A 19,464-nucleotide genomic window follows, 5' to 3' on the forward strand; every position below is an offset into this window, starting at 1 on the left:
TATTGTTTAGCAAATATTTTGGTTTCTCTCCTTCCATCCATGGTTGGTCCAGTGAGGTTGGCCTGGACCGTGTGAAAAATTCTAGCCAGTGAGCTATGGGTGAAGATGATTTGTATCCCAATAAATGAACACTCTGAAAAGGAAACTGATACAATTCATTTGCAATAACATCAAAACAAGTAAAATGCTAAGGAATGAATTTAACCACGGAGATTCAAGACTTGTACACTAAAAGTTACAAAACATTGCTTAAAGAAAATTTAAAAGACCTAAACAAGTAAAAAAGAGACCCCATGTTCATGGATTGAAGATTTAAGGTGGCAATACTGCTCAAAGCAGTCTACAATGTCAACGAAATCCTTTGAACAGCCAATGGCCGTTTTCTTTATTTTGCAGAAATAGAAAATCCAATCTTCAAATTCATATGGAATTGAAAGAGATCTTCAGTAGCCAAAACAATCTGAGAAAAAGAATGAAATTGGAGGACTCACACTTCTTGATTTGGAAACTTACTATAGGCATAAAGATAAGCACATAAGCCGGGCACCATGGCTCATACCTGTAATCCTAGCTACTCAGGAGGCTGAGATCAGGAGGACTGAGGTTCAAAGGCAGCCCTGGTGAAATAGTTTAAGAGACCTTATCTTGAAATACCCAACACAAAAAGGGCCAGCAGAGTAGCTCAAGTAGTAGAGTGCCTGACAAACCCCAATATGGCCAAATTTTTTTTAAAAGATAAATACATAAATCAGTGAATAAAATTAAGGATCTAGAAATAAACCCACATACATCTCTGGCCTGTTGAGTTTTGCAAGAGTGGATGGGGAAAAGAATAGTCTTTTTTTGTTTTTTAAAGAAATAGTCCTTGGGTAACTGGATATCCATGTACAAAAGAATAAAGTTGTGCCCTTATGCAATGTCATACAAAATAACACAAAGTTGATCAGTGAAGTAAATATAAGTGCCCAAACTATAAAACTTAGAAGTCATAGTGCAAGCGTTCATGACCCTGAATTTGGCAATGGATTCTTAGTTATGACACCAAACACATAAGCAACAGCAAAATATGGCCAGCACGTTGACACATTCCTGTAATCTCAGCACTCAGGAGGCTGAGGCAGGAGGATTGCAGATTAGAAGCCACGCTGAGCTAATTAAGCAATACCTTATCTCAAAACAACCATGACAAATACTCAACTAGGACTTCCTCAAATGAAATACTTTTGTTTGTCAAATGACATTATCAAGAAGAAAGGACAATGTATATAGAGTGGAAGAAAATATATTTGCAAATCTTGCAGCTGCTACAGGTTCAGGATCCAGAATATATAAAGAACTCTTAGAACTCTAGAACAAAGAAACAAACAACCTGACTAAAACACGGACAGGGTTCACTGATAGATATTCCTCCAAGGAAGATCTACAAAGGTCACCGAGCACAAATGAGGTCAACATCATTAGTTACTAGAGACGTAGAAATAAAAGACACTGGTGCCACTTCGTACTCACTAGAAAGCTGTTGAAGATCAGTGGAAGTGGCAATGACACGATGAGTACTGGTGTCTTTCTGCCACGATGAAAAGGTGGTGAAACCAGAGAGCTGTGGCTGCATGGTTTGTACTATTTCTATTGACTGAAAATTGAAGAGTGCTTGTATCATCTGTGCTTTGGATGCATCCCTATCCAATTTCAGGCTATAATATTTCTAGTTACCTACAACCTTTACTATTCTTACTCCACTCGAAGGGGAGCTGAGATAAGTTGCTGATGGAATGACAGGAAGGTTTTAATGTATCGAAAAGTTAGATTGGGAGATGACAATGATGTCGGTGTCTTGTAAAATAAGGAACTCATTTTTTTTCATGTATTAAATTTAAGAAAATTTTGGCCAGGCACCAGTGGCTCACGCCTGTAATTCTAGCTACTCAGGAAGCAGAAATCAGGAGGGTGGCGGTTTGAAGCTAGCCTGGGCAAAAAGTTTGTGAGACCCTGTCTTGAAAACTCCCATCACATAAAAGGGCTGGCAGAGTGGCTCAAGTGGTAGAGCACCTGCCCAGCAAGCACAAGGCCCTGAGTTCAAACCCCAGTATGACCGTAAAAGAAAAAAAATTACCATAGGACTCAGTGATTCCATTCCTAGGTATGCACACAAAATAATTCTAAACAGATGCTGAAACAGGTGTGTATGCCGTGTGATAGAGGCACTGTTCACAGTAGCCAGAAGTTAGAAAAGTCCAGCTATAGAGCGCTTGCTTTGCAAGCATGAAGTCCTGAGTTCAAACCCCAATCCCACAAAAAAAAAAGAAAAGAAAAAAGAAACATAACATCAAATAAATAAGTGGACACTTATTTATATTAGGAGACCTGAGACAAGGAGAGTGTCACCTTGTTCACCCTCAGCTGTAAATTGAACAACTCAAGTTATCAAAGCACTCAGAGCAGCTCTGCAAAAAGATCAAAGCCGTGCTCTTGAGGTTATAAGTAAATGTCAGTGAGAAGACAAATTCAGAAACAAGGCGACCTGAAAGTCTGGAGAAACAACTGCCCCTGAGATACCCGGAATCCATTAATCTACAGAGATGGCATGAGGACTGATGGCTTCTAGAGGAAAGGGAGTAGAGAGGCTGGGCCACAACTGCTTCTGTACAGGGTTTCCTTTTGGGGTGACAATGTTTGGGAACTGAGTAGAGGTAGTGGTATCAGTGAAATGTTCACTATTATGTGGTTAGTTTTACGTTATGGGAATTTCATTTTTATTTTAAAGAGATGATGTGTCATTTCTAAGTTGCAGCATTTAGCGGCCAAAATGGAGCCCTTCAAACTCCTGCGTTGGCCCAAAGATCGTCCACCTTCCAGATCGTGATTCCACAAAGACATGTCACTTGAGCAAACAATGTGCCTTAGTTGTTTTGTACTGTGGTTTGTGGGGTTTTTGTTACTGCAGCATGACTTAGCTTACCCTAACTATGTCAGGGGTCTCATCCTGCCTGGCTTCACTGTGGGAGCTGAGTGGGGATGGAAAGTGTGGGAATCTCACCTTTCCCATAATCCTCCTGCTTTCAGATTCACGACTCATTCTCTGCTGTGTCTCCTCCCACATCTGGACTCTCTCTGATTTGTTTTCTCTGCAGGGACATTCATCTAGATTGTCTTATGCCTTGGCTGGGAAGACAGACTGACCTGCTCTACGGGGTGTGAAGGGCCTAACCTTTCCTTAAACTGACTTCCAAACACTTCCAACTCATGACAGCCTCTGTGCTGTGGCCTGAATGACTGTGTCTTCCTAAATTCATGTCAAAATCCTAACCTCCAAGGGGATGATATTAGGAGGCAGGGCCTTTGGGAGGACACAAGAGTCGAGCCCTCATGATTGGGATTGGGTTCGCCTTCAAAGAACCCTAATGGTGTGGTGTGTGTGTGTGTGGGGGGGGTGGCTCAGCTAGTAGAGTGCTTGCCTACCATGCACAAGGCCCTGGGTTCAAGTCACTGCACAAGAGACAGAGACAGAGACATAGATAATAGAGATAGAGAGAGAGACACACCCAGAGTTCCCTCACCACTTGCATTGTGTAAGTACACAGTGGAAAGACGTCCAACTATGAGAATGCAGACTGTCACCAGACACCAAAGCAGCTGGGACCTTGATCTTGGACTTCCCATGCCCCAGAACTGTAAGGAAATAAACATGCATTGCTTTTAAGCCACCCACCTGTGGAGTTTTGTCACAGTAGGCTGCGTGGGTTAGACACTCAGTGAGGACCTGGCATTTTCAGCTTCTCAGCCTCCTCCAATGCCCATGGTTTAGGCTGCCATCCACTTGACACTGTTTTACGTCTTTTAAAATTGGCCGGATATCCTTGTCGGATGCACTCCCTCTCCCATGGCCTTTTCCTCAATCACTGAAACCTTTAAATCACGCAGTGGTCACCTCAGGGAGGTCACAGAAGGGGACGGTGATGAGACATGTTCCATCTGCCATGAGTAACAGGACCATACATATCATGTCCTCTCATGTATGTGTGTCATACTTCACCACGTGGCTGAACCATGCTTATTTAACCCAATTGATAGGTATTTGATTTGTTTCCTAGTGAGGTGTGTATTGTGCCGGCATTCACATGTATATTGGCTCAGTATGAACTCAGGCCCTACACCCTGAGCCGAGCCACTTGGCCAACTGTTTTTTTTGTGATGGGATTTTTTTCAAGATAGGGTCTCAAGAACTATTTGCCCAGGCTGGCTTTGAACTGTGATCCTCCTGATTACAGGCATGAGCCACTGACGCCCAGCAGCATAACTCTTCTGAGATATGTAATTTGTATTTGCTTTACCCATAATTCCTACCCTAGAGACTCACAGTGAGGCACACGCAGCTTCTTCCAGTGAAACTGAGTTTACTCCTCTACGTGACCCTCCGAAGGTCATTGTGTTTATCTAGAATCTGTCTTTTGACATTTAGACACTTGAAATCATACCTATTATGCCCAATCGACTCCCCCCCTTTTATCTCCTGAAAATCACTGAACAAATCCTCTGTTATCTTTCTAGCATTAAAGATTTGGATTTTTAGCTGGGCATGGTGGTGCACACTTGTTATTCCAGCACTTGGGAGGCAGAGGTAGGAGGATCATGAGTTCAAGGCCAGTCTGGGTTACATAGTGAGATCCAGGTCAGCCTGAGCTACATAGCAGGACCGTGTCTTAGTGCCCAGCTCCCCCCTTAAAAACATTAGATTTGGAGCCAAAAGGACTTGGGTGTCTGAGACCCAATACCTTTAGAGCAACTGGGCCTCAACTTCCCCCTCTGTAAAATAGGGACAGGTCATCCCATCCCTGTCACACAGAGCTATTTTAGAATAGAGTAAAATAATAGCACACAGCATAAAGCAAGCACTTGGCTCCTGCTACTTTCCACTGTGAGCTTTCGTTATCTGGAGTCCAACTTGTTGCCTTCCATAAAGTCTGATTTGGAGGCTTCTTCCCGCCCGCCCCTCCCCGACTTCCTCAGTTTCTCTTTAGCAGGCTGCAAATTTTCTCCAAGAGAGGTTTTCATACTCTGGTGAGGTACCCTCTCCCCCTTACCTGGAATCCACTCATATTTAATAAGTCAGTACCATGAGGTTCCTCAAAAGACTAAAAATAGAACTGTTTTTGTGTTCCAGCCATGTACCATTGAATCTTATTTTCCCATATGCTATACTGGGTATGTAGCCAAAAGAAATAAAACCAGTAGCTGGGCACCAGTGGCTCACGCCTGTAATCCCAGCTACTCAGGAGGCAGAGATCGGGAGGATTGTGGTTCGAAGCTAGCCGAGCAAATAGTTCATGAGACCCTATCTCAAAAAACCATCACAAAAAAAGGCTGGTGGAGTGGCTCAAGGTGGAGGTCCTGAGTTCAAACCTTAGTACTGAAAAAAAAAAGGGATAAAATCAGTATATCACAGAGACATCTGCACACACCCCCTTCCTATTTTTTTTTTTTTTTTTGGCATTCCTGAGGATTGAACTCTCACACTTTCTAGGTAAACACTCTACTACCCGAGTCACAATCCCGGTCCTTCTTTTTGTTCTAGTTTGTTTTTCAGACAGTCTCATACTTTCGCTGGGCCAGCTTCCACCCGTGATTCTTCTACCTCCACTTCTCGAGTAGCCAGGGTTACAGGCATGTGCTCAGCCCCTGCACACCCATTTAGTGTTTACTGCAACACTCTTCACAGTAGCCAAAATATGGAATCAGCTTAGGCACCCATCAACAAATGAACGGACAAAGAAAATGTGGTATACACAATGGAATATTATTCAGCCATAAAAAGAATGAAGCCTGGTTATTTGCAGCAACATGAATGGAACTGGAGGATTTACGTTAAGTGAACTAAGTCTGGCAGAGAAACTAAAAACGTTCATTTCGTAGACGTGGACAGTAGACCAGTGTCCACTATGGGCCAGGAAGGGTGAGAGAGAGAGAGGATAGAGGAGGCTGGGAAACAGGAACCAAATAACAGTGAAAAGGAGGAATACATTTTAGTACTCTATGGCATAGTCATCTGGTGACCATGGTTTATGACAATTTATTATGTACATTACCAAGAGGTAGAAGAGAAAAGTTTAAAGTTTCTCAAAACAAAGAAATGATAGTGTCTATAAAGAGATGAAAAGGTCATTACCCTGATTCAATCATTCTATATTTTATACATGTACCAAATTATCAGTTTCCCATAAATATGTGCAATTATAATACAGCAATTAAAATGTAAATCAAAAATAAGTAACAACCCCCTTCCAAGTCACTATTCCGTAGTTTCATTGTTCTGTCACCTTGGCTCATTCTTCCTGTCTACCTCGTAAGCTCTGGGTAGTTTCTTGTGCATGTGTCTTTCACACTGCTCTTTGAGTGGTCTGAGAACAACTGGCTGAGGTGGTGGCAATGGGGATGTGTCAGCAGGAGTTGAGAGGGTGGAGCTAGTGTGGCAGAAGGGCAGGTAAAAGCCAGGCAAAGTCAAGGGGGGCGGGGGGGGGGGGTGATGCAAGCCCAGCCCAAGTTCTTTCGTGCAGGTAGGCCTCTCCTGGCAGAATATCTCAGAAAGTCTGAATTTGGTGCTCCATAGATAAAAATCTCATGAGTAGGGCTGGGTTCAGGATGCAAATGAACTCACCAGGTTGCTTCCTTTCTTTCCACCTTGCTATGTGTGTTGGCCCTAATCTCAGGCTTCATGTGGTAGCAAGATGGCGGACACCCTTTCAATACCTATATCCTCTCTACTTCTGGTCCTGTGAGGAGTGGGAGAAGAGAGCCCTAAACATGGCTCTCCTTCCCAAAATTCTTACCTTCAATAGCTTGTGCCTCTTTGGTGTGATTGGGTCACATGATCACCCTGAAGCAATTTCTATGTCCACATGAATGCTGCGTCCTCACTGGCTGAGGCCAGGGATTCATGCTTGATCCTGGGTCAGCAAAGGGGAAGGGCCTTATAAAATTGGGACCCCACTCATTCCACTTCCCAACCTAAATTCTTCTCCAGCTGTGAATTTGACACCCAGAGGACACTGAGTAATGCTGGGAGGTATTTTTGGATGTCACAATGGGGTGTGTGTGTGCTTCTGAGTGTAACAGGAAAAACTACAGATAATAGTAAATACCTTACAGTGCACAGGCAGGTTATGAACAAAGAATTATCTGGACCAAATGTCAAGAGGGTAGAAGCTGGGAAACTGCTCTCAAGAATGCCCAATGTGTTCAGAATAAATTCAATCCACAGCACAGCCTACAAGGCCCATCCTCCCTTTCCCATGCTCCTCTGGCTCACTGCTTACTAATGCCATTACCATTCAAAGTTGGGAGACTTTGACCAACTTTGACTCTCCTGAAACTCACTCTCATCCTCACCCAAGGAATTTCCTATTACATTAACTGTTCTTCAAATTATCATCAAATCCTAAAAATGGCCTTTGCTTCCTCATTCGTTTATATTGTTGTACCTTGTGTGTGCAGAGGACTGACCCCCTTGGATACTAAAATCCAGGGATGCTGAAGTTCCTTACATAAAATGGCTTAGTATTTGTGCAGAACCTGTATACATCCTCCTGTGTACTTTAAATCACCTTTAGATGGCTTAGAATGTCTATTTCAATGTCAGTGCTATGGAAATAGTTGTCCTAGTTACTCAGGAGGCAGCTATCAGGAAGATCACGGTTCAAAGCTAGCCTCTGGCAAATTAGGGCAACTTGATCTTGGAAAAACCCAACACACAAAAAAAGGGCTGGTGGACTGGCTCAAGTGGTAAGAGCACCTGCCAACGCCAGTGCCACCAAAAAAAAAAAATTGTTGTTATACTATATTGTTTATGGAATGACAAGAAAAAAGTCTGAATATGTTTAGAATAGACAAAGCTTTAAAAAAATATATTTTCAATCTTTGTTGGCTGAATCCCTGGATGCAAAGCTGTAGATATGGAACCAGGAGGAACCGAGAGTCACCTTTTCTTGGGTCTTGGTCACCAGCCATTGGCTCCATGACAGCAGGAACCCTGTGAGTCAGACAATGCCTGATGCTTACTGGATGGACAGAAGGTCTTGCTCAGTGACCTGCAATTATTCAATTGTGCTTCTGCTGAAACAATTTTAAAGAACTCTGTGCCCCTTGCACATTTGTTTTTGAAATGGGGTCATGCTGTGTGGCCCAGGGTGGTCTCAAACTCACAGTTCTCCTGTCTCAGCCTCTCCAGTAGCTGGGACTATAGGTATGGACCCAGCCTCTTGTACATTTTTAAGTTGATGTCTGAAATTTGTCTATCCTAAATTTAAATAGTTGCAAAGTGTAATGTCCCATATATAATTTTTTTTTTTGTAGTACTGGGGTTTGAACTCAGAGCCTTCACTTTGAGCCACTCCACCAGCCCTTTTTTGTGATGGGTTTTTTGAGATTGGGTTTCTTGAACTATTTGCCCAGGATGACTTCAAACCACAATCCTCCTGATCTCTGCCTCCTGAGTAGCTGGGATTACAGGTATGAGCCACTGGTGCCTGGCTAATATTGCCATTTTAGAATATGACTTTTACTTCACACTTTTAAATATACCATCATTTGTTTAAAAACAAATCCATGTCTGCAATCCCACTTGGGAGGGAAAGGCAGGAGAATGGCAAATTGGAGGCCAGCCTGGGCCGGATGGAGAGGCCCTGTCTCAAAAAACCAAGGGCCAACAAACAAAACAAAAATCAAACCAAACCAAAACCCCCAAGGGCTGAGAATGTGGCTCAGAGGTAGAGCTTGCCTAGCAGGCACAAGGCCCTGGGTTTCCATCCCAGCACCAAAAGAGGAGAGAGAGAGAGAGAAATCCGTGATTATAATCATACATTATGTGGGCTGGGATGTAGCTTGGTGGAGCGCTTGCCTCGAATGTGTGAGGCCTTGGGTTTGAGCCCAGCACCAAAAAAGAAGAGACAAAAAAAAGTAACAGTCATACATCATAGAAATAGATGGAAGGTTCTGAGTTCTGAAGAAAAAAGAATATAGCAGGGCGCCAGTGGCTCACGCCTGTAATCTTAGCTACTCAGGAGGCAGAGATCAGGAAGATTGCAGTTCAAAGCCAGCCCTGGCAAATAGTTCTGTGAGACCCTATCTCAAAAAACCCTTCACAAAAGTAGGGCTGGTGGAGTGGCTCAAGGTGTAGGTCCTGAGTTCAAACCCCAGTACTGCAAAAAAAAAAAAAAAAAAGATTACAAAAACTGCTAACAGCTGGAAGTTTTATTTCACTTTTTTCCCCTCCTTTTCTCCCCATTCCACCCCCCCAACAGACACACAGACTTGTATTTTAACGTGACAAACTTGGAAGGGTTTTGTTGTTCTGTGTGTATGCTTCTATGTGCTGTGTATGTATGTGCATGGTGTGTGTGTAGAATGTGTGTGTTATGGTGCGTATGCATGTGTGTGGTGTATATGTGTAGTGTGAATGTGTGTGGTGTGTATGTGTGTGTGTGTGTGTTTGTGTGGTGTGTGTGAGGCTCAGGCCCAAGGTTTTGTAATACTAAGTCCTCATTCTACCACTAAGCTACACCCTCAGCCTCCAAGTTATTTTGTTTTTAATTAACACTTTTATATTTCTCTGCATCAAAAGACATTTATATATACCAATGTGTAGTCAAATCTTTAGACAATTCCGTGCCCCTGTAGGAAATTTTGAAAACTATCCTGTATTCATCGAGCTCAGAGGACAGTTTTTCTCTTTCTTATCATTGTAATTATCGTTTGAATGTAATTGATCAAAACAACCTAAATGCATTGCACTGCACTCTTTAAAAATATGGGGGTTTGTTTTTGTTGCTGGTGTTCTGCTGGCTGACATCTACCTCCAGCCTCCCATTCGTTGTGCTCTAAACAAGTCTCTAAACAAATGAATGGCTGGTTACTTTTCATGCCCTCGTGTCTGTGGATGAACCCCACTTACTGCTGGAAGGAGATGGTGCCTAGGGCGAACGTTAGCCATCAAGGAGAACAAAATGTTATCATTCGCTGGTAGATGGATGGAATTGGAGAACATCATTCTGAGTGAGGTTAGCCTGGCCCAAAAGACCAAAAATCATATGTTCTCCCTCATATGTGGACATTAGATCAAGGGCAAACACAACAAGGGGATTGGACTTTGAGCACATGATAAAAGCAAGAGCACACAAGGGAGGGGTGAGGATAGGTAAGACACCTAAAAAACTAGCTAGCATTTGTTGCCCTTAATGCAGAGAAACTAAAGCAAATACCTTAAAAGCAACTGAGGTCAATAGGAGAAGGGGACCAGGAACTAGAGAAAAGGTTAGATCAAAAAGAATTAACCTAGAAGGTAACACACACGCACAGGAAATCAATGTGAGTCAATGCCCTGTATAGCTATCCTTATCTCAACCAGCAAAAACCCTTGTTCCTTCCTATTATATCTTATATTCTCTCTACAACAAAATTAGAGATAAGGGCAAAATAGTTTCTGCTGGGTATCGAGGGGGTGGGGGGAGAGGGAGGGGGCGGAGTGGGTGGTACGGGAGGGGGTGGGGGCAGGGGGGAGAAATGACCCAAGTCTTGTATGCACATATGAATAATAACACAATAAAAAAAAAAGAGGAGATGGAAGTGGAAATTTGCATCTCAAGGTCATATACAGTTGAACTTCAACTCATCTGGCTAACATCACATCACCGTCCACGATCAGAAGTTGTGGATAAAGATCTGTCCATCACCTAAGGATTATTCAGGGACTTGTTCAAGTTTGTTGACAGCAAAGTGGGAAATGTGAATTACTAAAGGCTTTGTTACCTAGTCCTCAGGGTGCTTCTCCAACCACAGTTGCTAACTTGTCCTTCCTTCCTCCCTCTGCCCCTCCCTCCTTCCTTCCTTCCCTCCCTCCTTCCTTCCTTCCTTACTTCCTTCCTCCCCTCTTTGCTTCTCTCCCTCCCTCCCCCCCTCAGGCATGAGCCTTTTATCAGGACACTTATGTCTGAACCATAACATTTTGTAATCTCCACCACCTTCAAGACATACTAAGAAGATTTTCATCATTCCAGGAAATTTCCTCACAGACCTTGCATTCCAAGACACCACGGATCTGGTTCTTCTCACTGTATACACTAATCATATTTTTGCATCTGGCTCCTTCCACTTGGCACATGTGTTTGAGATGCATGTAGGTGTAGTTTGTTCCTGTTCGTTGCTGTGTAGTATTCCTTTAGTGGATAAACTGACATTTATTTCTCATCTACCTGTTAAGGGAGATTTGGGTAGTCTCCAGTTTGGGGATGTTACACTCATTCAGGTTCCACTCAAGTCTTGCCTGGCTGTGTCTCTAGGGGAAATAGCTAAGAGTAGGTTGGATAAAGTCTACAGACAAACAAATCTGCTTGAAATCATCCTTCACACATACACACACACACACACACACACACACACACACACAAATAACAAACCCAACACCACCAAGCCTCCTTTCCAGGAGCTCGTGTTCTGGGAAGAGTGTTTCCTAACCTGAGCCCAACCAAGCCTTTACAGTTAAAGTTTACAGAAAATACAGAGCAGAGGAGCAAATTCAATCACACCAGTAAACGAAGAAACAGAGAAATCCAGGGTGGGATATTCCACGGTATAATTGGCGTGGTCTTTTCAACAGGAAAATGTGGGGAGGATGTGAGGAAGAGAAACAGGAAAGAGAGAAGGAAGGAGAGACACAGAGACAGACAGACAGATAGATGAGGTTGGGGGAATTAAAAGATGTTCAAAAGACAAAACATGAGCCAAGCATGGTGGTGAACTGCTGTAATCCCAGCACTCAGGAGGCTGAGGCAAATAATGAGTTTGAGGTCAGCCTGGGCTACATAGTAAGACCCAGTCTTGAAAAACAAAACAATCCACACAGTGCATGATCCCTCCTTGTGAGGACATGAAGGGTGGCTGAGGCGGAGCTAGTTGAGTGCAGTCGGGCCATCGATCAGACGGGGGCTGTCAGGCTGGGATGCATCCAGCTGCAGAAGAAACAGGAAAGAAGATTTCTCAAAAGGACACTCTGCAACTGTGAGTGTCACAGTGACCCCATTCTCTGAGCTCACTGAGAAACCATGTTCCCTAAAATGACAGATGGTCAGAAGATTTGCAGTTTAAAATTCTATCAGATAAGGCGCTGAGGATGTGGCACTTGCCTAGTGTGCAGAAGACCCCGGGTTCAACCCCTCAGTGCTGCAATAAGTAAAAACTAAGTAAATTTACATCAGCTCACTCTAAACCGAGTAACAGTAGAGTCCACCCAAACAAATGCAATTATATACCTACAAATAGAATGTCTTCCTCCTGCCTTGGAGATGCAGGTTCACAAGGTAACAGGGTGACTAACTCCACAGTTTTCCAAAAGCAATTTGAGCCAGAACCTTGTACACGTTAGGCAAGCGCTCTACAACCAAGGTACACCCCGGCCCTTTTTATTTTATTCCGAGATCGGGATCTTGCTAATTTCCCCAGGATGGCCTTGAACTTTGGATCCTCCTGCCTTGGCTCCCTGAGTAGCTGGGATTACAGGTGTGTTTCACCATACCTGTCCCTGTTTTGCTTTGAGCTTGAAAAAACCCTGCTTCATTTAAATTCCATTTAAACTTTATCTACCCCCACACCCCCCAAAAATCCTATACTAACTTGATTTTCCCTTCATTGGTGAGTCACTCCACAGTTGCTGGGGTATGCTCTTCCTTGTTATAATGAGTGATAAGCTTGGCTTTGTCTGACTACAGGTTTGTCCCTGGTCACTTTTTCAGATTGGTCTGAAATGACTAAGACCAACCATTTTATTTATTGCCATGTTGGGGGTTGAACCCAGGTCCTTAAGTATGCTACACAAATGCTCTACTACTTAGCTACATCCCCAGCCTCTACCAGGTTTTTTTTTGTGGTTCTGGGGTTTGAACTCAAGGCCTACACCTTGAGCCACTCCACCAGCCCTTTTTTTGTGAAAGGTTTTTCAAGATAGGGTCTCACGAACTATTTGCTGGGGCTGGCTTTGAACCATGATCCTCCTGATCTCTAACTCCTGAGTAGCTAGGATTATAGGCGTGAGCCATCGGCGCCCAGCTCCTATACCAGTTTTGTTTTTTTTTCTAAGTATTTTGGTGGAATGAGGGAAAATTGAATATGAATTGAGTATCAGATGATCTTAAGAGCCAGGTGCAGGGCTGGAGGCATAGTTCAAGCGGTAGACTGCCTGCCTAGTGAGTTATGATGAAGCTCTGAGTTCAAACCTCAGTATCACCAAAAACAAGAAACAAAAGAGCTGAGTACAGTAGCACATGCCTGGGCAAAAAGTTAACGAGACCCTATCTTGATCAATAAGCTGGGTGTGGTGGTTCGTACCTGTGGTATCAGCTTCTCAGAAAGCTGTGGATAGGAAGATTGCAGTTGGAGACCGGCCCTGGAGAAAAAAACAAAAGACCCTACCAGAAAAATAACTAAAACCAATAAGGCTGGGACGTTGTGACCACCATTGTCTTGGAGGGGCATTTACTGCAATGTCCAAAGCAAAGTGTCACTTAGTCCAACTACTTTGAAATGTTTTCCAAAATGTCAGTCAGCACACTGCAGATGTGTAGATAAAATGACACAGCTGTGATGACAGGGAGACCGTGGTGGAAGCTAGGAAGTGAATAGTGTGTGTTTCAGGCACAGCTCCTCCTTATGGCAAAAAGGTAAGCCCAAAGCAAAACCCAAACCCTGTCCTTGCAGGCGACAGCTGGGAAACTTTCATGTCAGTGGTCCTGTCCCTCTGCCAGGCTTTAGGAAATTGGATCCACCAATGTCATCATGGACTCAGTGTGCCTCTTGTCAGAGTCCTCCTGTAAGCATCCATAGTCTCAGCAAAGGGATCTGACAGTAGGACAAGGGTGTGGTTTTAGGGTTGAATACCCTGCTGCCACCGGCTTCCACCTCTGTGTCTCCATCTTTCATCTCTGATATCAGCATCATCACAATCCCTGGCCAGCAGTTACCACTAGAGGCAGGATGAGGTAAGGACACAGAACACAGGGCACTGAGCCCACATTCCATAAGTCCATGCTGTTAATGTGGTTAAAGTAAGGAACCGGAAGCCACCAGGATGTCCCATGGTTGTCACTGTTCTGAGCCTGCAAATCCCTTCAAGACTATCTTTCAATTTCTCACCATGGCTGGATCTGACTTGGAAGTTTTCAGCTGCCATGGTACTCAGCACATAGTAGGTCAGGCTTTGGCTGTGTGTGCCAAGAGCCAGCCAGAAGGTGACTTTTGGTGGCACATGTTGAGGCGAGGCTCTGGAAGCAGTACCCTTTGGTTCTGGTTGTCATCCATTTCCACTTCCTATTCCTATTTCCTGTGATATTCCTTCAGCCCTGTTCAGTACTGCTCGTTCTTCTGAGTCTGTGCCTCCATCTCCCATCTGCCTCCTCCCTCCCTTCTCCACTTGCCTCCCTGCCTTCCCTCTCTGCTATGTTCACAGTGGAGCTTTGGGAGAAGAGACTCTGCTTTTTGGTTTCCTCTCTGTTTTTGGAGTCAAAGGCAAGTGGACAGACAGGGTGTGGTAGTACATACTTATAATCTTAGCTACTCAGGAGGCAGAGGTAGGAAGATCATCATCTGGGAAGAGTACAAGGCCCTATCTGAACAAATGAACTAAAAGCAAAAGGACTGGGAACATGGCTCAAGTGGTAGAGCAGTGACCTAGAGCACAAGGCCCTGAGTTCAATCCCCAGTACCTACCAAAAAAACAACAAAAACTAAATGGACACCCCCCACAAACATACCCACCTTTTTCATTGTTTATTCACTCCTCATTCATGAGCTCAGCACTCAGGTGTTAGGAAGTCAGAAGAGTTGGTGGCCCAAAGCCCGCTAGGTGGCACAGTCTCTCACACCTGCACATTGGTTCTTCCTTCCAAGTTGACTGAGAACTCAACACTTCTCACCACCTCTGCTCCTCGCTTGGATCTTTGCTATGGTTATCCCTCTGTCCTCCTTGCTTTTGCCCTTGGTCCCCACCTCAGCCCATGGCCTACCTGGCAGCTACTGATCCTTCTAAATCCTAAGAGAAGTCAGCCATTCCCTACCCAGCCCTCTCTGGAGCTCATAAAACCCTGTGGGATCGGTCTTATCCCCCACCTGCCATCCCCCCTTTGGTTCCACGCCAACACCATCTCTGCTGTTCTCTGCCGTTCCCCACACTTGGCCAGCATGTTCTGTGCAGGGCCTTTGCACTTGCTGCATCCTGTGCAAGCGTGTCCCCATATGACCTGAATACCTTTGCCTACAGGCCACCTCCCTGTTCAGGTCTTTCCTGGTCACCCAGTCTACAACATCCTTTCTCCCCACCCATCTTTCCCATCTCAACTCTCTCCCGTTTTCTTCCTTGCGTTTAATTATCCTAAATTGTAGATACTCAACACTGTACATATTTATCTTGTCAATATGTATCTCTCTTTCCTATTAGGATTTTAGCTCCATGGTGGGGGCTGGGTAGGGGTGGGGAGGTGGCGTGTTTTTGCTCACTGATATACCTAGAGTTCCTAGACCTAGAGCTAGTAAAACCTTTTCTCTACAGAGCCACACAGGGACTGAAGGCATGGTTCAAGTGCTAGAGTGTCTGCCTAGCAAGCTTAAGGCCCGGAGTTCAAAACCCCAATACTGACCCACCCCACATAAAAATAAAAGGCCAGACAGTAAATCTTTTCTTTCCTTTTTTTTTTTTGACAGGACTGGGTTTTGAACTCAAGGCTTCATGCCTGCTAGGCACAGGCTCTACTACTTGAGCTACACCCCCAGCCCTTTTTGCTGTGGTTACTTACTTTTGAGATAAGATCTTGCTTTTTACCTGGCCTGGCCTGGACCTCTGTCCTCCTATTTATGTTTTCCAGATGACAAGCACACACCATCACACCCAGCATTTTCTGTGGGGATGTAGTCTTAGGAACTTTTGCCCGGCTGACTTTGAACTGCCGTCCTCCCAATCTCAGCCTCCTAAATAGCTAGGATTACAGATGTGAGTGCTGGTGCCTGGCCAGATAGTAACTATCTTTTAGGTTTTGCAGGTCATTTGGTTTCTATAGCAACCACTCAATTCTGCCATTGTAGCACAAAAGCAGCCATAGCAAAGAAAACAAAACAAAACACATAGATGGCTGGGTGAGGCTACATTCCAATAAAATTTTACTTGAAACAAAGACAGTGGAGGGTGGGAGCATGGAGAGGGGGAGTTTGCTAACTCTTGTCCAGAGTTCTGTCTGACCCTCAATTGTGGTTGACTGGATTTTTTTTTTTTTTAATAGCACTGGGGTTTGACTCACACTTGCAAGGCAGGTGCTCTTATGACTTGTGCCACTCCTCCAGCCCTTTTTTGTGATTTTTTTTTTTTTTTTTGAGAGAGTCTCGTGGAACTATTTGCCCAGGCTGGTTTCAAACCTTGATCCTCCTGATCTCTGCCTCCTGGGTAGCAAGGTTATAGCATGAGCCACAGGCACCTGGCATTGACCGAATTCTTGAAGGGAGAGGTTAGTCAGCTTTTTGTTACTGTGACGTAATATCTGAGAGAATCAACTTAAAGGAAGGAAGGTTTATTTTGGCTCGAGGCCACTTGGCCCCACTGCTTTGGGTCTGTGGCAGCTGGGTACATCATGATGACAGTGTGTGGTGGAGAAGAACTATTCATTTCATGACAGCTGGGAAGCAAAGAGAAACAGGAGGAGGCCAGGGTCATAATACCCCATTAGGGACACCCCCCCCCAATGACTCAACTTCCTTCCACTAGACACCACCTCCTAAAGGTTCCACTACCTCATAGCATCATCAGCTGGGGACCAAGCCTACAACATATGGGGCTTTGCGGGCCATTGATGCTACAAATTATAGGAGAAGTTGAGGTATTTCTACAGGAGAGATGGGCAAGTCAATTTCATTCAGTGTCCCATGCTGTGAAGAAAACAAAGCAGGTGACAAGAGAGAGGGGAGGATGGTCCCTCTGGACAGGTTAATGAGGGCCAGCCTCCCTCTTTGAGGAAGTGGCACTGAGCTGAAGTACAAGTGATACAAAGCCATGGGCTGCCTGAAGGTCTGGGGCAGAGGGACCAGCAGAGGTTGGCAAAAGCTTGTGTGTTCAGGGAACAGAGAGCCACCCGTGTGGCTGTCACACAGTGACTGAGGAGAAGAGATACGAGATGACCAGGAGAGACAGGTAGAGGCTAGTTCTCAGAGGGCCTGGAGGACTTCTTGGTTTTGCTTTTGTTTTTTTGAGACAGTCTCACTACACAGCTCAGGCTAGCCTTGAACTGGAGGTTCTCCTGCTTCTGCTTTCTGAATACTGAGATCATAGGCACTTACCACCACCAGGCCCAACTTGGGATTTTATTTTATAACCACACTATTTTGGTTCCATTATTATTATTATTATTATTACTACAGTGCCAAGGAATGAATCCAGGGTCTCACATATGCTAGGCAAGTGCTCAGCCACCGGGCTTATTGTATTACTTTAATTGTGGTAAAATATACCCAACACAAATTTCCCACTTAGATTTTAACCATCTAAGTGTCCAGGTCTGTGGCACTAGGTGTGTTTGCATTACTATATAATCATCACCATCATTTACTTTCATATTTTTTATCATCTCCAACTATAACTCTATACCCCTTCAACAATTGGTCCCCATTCTCCCTTCCATCCCCTAGAAGCCACCCTTCTACTTCCTGTCTTTTTGAATATGTCTAGTGTTGGAATCTCATACACATGAACTCATACAATAGCTGTCCTTCCACGACTGGTTTATTTTGGATTAACAGGTGTCTCCAAGGTTCAGCTGTGTTGTAGCAAGTACCAGAATTTCCTTCCTTTTGAGGACTGGAGAATATTCCATTGCACACACAAGCCATACTATGTGGCTGTTAGGCTTTGCTGGCTTCCCCTTTGGCTGTTATGAATAGTGCTGATATAAGCATGAGTGTGCGAGTGTCTGTTCCAGCAGTCCCTGCTCTTACTTCTTCTGGGTGTATACCTACAAGTGGAATTGCTGAATCATTTCCAGTCAGATTTCTTGTTTTGTTTTTTTGGGACAGAGTCTCTGTAAATTACCCAGGGTAGCCTCAAACTCTTAATCATTCTGCCTCATCCTCCTGAGTGCTGGGATTATAGATGTGTGATACCATGCTGGTTCCAGTAGGATTTTATTTATTTTTTATTATTGTTGTACTGGGGGTACATTGACATTTACAAAGGTTCTTACAATATATCATACTTGAATTCACCCCCTCCGTCATTCTCTAAGGACTATGGGAGGTCTTGGGAGCTTGTGGTCTTGCTTTAGTGGGACTCCTCTGACTGCTGGGAGGGGCTCTGATTGTGGCAGCGAGAAAGTGGGAATGGGGAAACCTAGGAGAAGGCAGGTGTGGAGGTTCAAGTCTGTAGCCTGCCTGCAGAGGCCACATGGAGCAAATAAATAAATGAGTGCATGTATGGCAAGACATGAGCTGAGGGTGTTATGATTACAAGAAAACAAAACAGAACAACGATGTCTCTGGCATTCTTTCTCTCTCTCTCTTTTTTTTTTTCTTTATCTGACAGGGTCTTGCTATGCAGCCCAGGCTGGCCTAGAACTCTGCATCTTTGTGCCTCAGCCTCTCAAGTGCTGGGATCACAGGCACACACCACCTTACCTGGCTTTGCATTCTTCTTTAGACTGTTCACCCAGCTCCAGGTCCCCAGGCCGCCAAGGCTTTTTACACTCTTGTCAGTTGGGGGAGTTTGGTGCAAGGCCCAGAGCCTCCTGGTTTCAGAGTTTGTTTTTGTACAAGCGCCTCAGATGGGGGGTGGGGGGAAGGGGCTTAAGGCGGAAGGTTTGGGTTTGCAGGGAGTGGTTTCCTCTGTGGCTGAATAGTTGCACGGAAGGGTTGGTGGTTAAGGGCAGAGCTGAGCCCTTTCTGTCCAATCACAGTTGAGACGTCTGTCACAGGTGACCTCATCCCTCTAGCCCCCAGTTTCGGCTCTTGAAAATGGTGGACTTATTTGGTTATTCTATCGTCTACTTCCTTTTTTTTTTGTGCTGGGGCTGGAAGCTGGGGCCTGGCACACGCTAGGCAAGCTCTGTACCCCTTAGCCACACCTCCACCCCACTTCCTTCATGAGAGAGCAGAGACCTTTCTTTTGTTTACTGCTGGGCCTGCAGCACCTGACACATGACAATAAATATATTTACCTTACTCATTTTTTATTAAAAACTTTTTTGAGATAAGGTCTCCATATTCAGTCCAGGCTGATCTTCAACTTGTGAGCCCCCTGTCTCAGTCTCCTAAGTGCACGTAACACCACATCCAGCTTCTTTAAAAAATTTAAAAATCAGTTTTTATAGAGCAGAGTAATTGTCAGGCTCAATGCATTTAAAAATACATACTTACACTTTGATGTATTTTTAAATGCATAGGTAGGTATTTTTAAGT

The 19,464-nt window shown here is 44.4% G+C and overlaps 1 long non-coding RNA gene across 1 annotated transcript; it reads right to left on the bottom strand.

Moving 5' to 3' along the window:
- Positions 1-11,775: 11,775 nt before the first annotated feature.
- On the bottom strand, positions 11,776-18,885 carry LOC141418561 (uncharacterized). The gene is made up of 2 exons (XR_012443189.1): positions 18,685-18,885; positions 11,776-11,996 (listed from the first exon to the last, which is right to left on the bottom strand). It is a non-coding gene; the product is annotated as an uncharacterized lncRNA (long non-coding RNA).
- Between the last annotated feature and the right edge of the window lie 579 nt (positions 18,886-19,464).

The sequence above is a fragment of the Castor canadensis genome, chromosome 17 (assembly GCF_047511655.1).
Source record: "Castor canadensis chromosome 17, mCasCan1.hap1v2, whole genome shotgun sequence".
Classification (NCBI taxonomy): domain Eukaryota; kingdom Metazoa; phylum Chordata; class Mammalia; order Rodentia; family Castoridae; genus Castor; species Castor canadensis.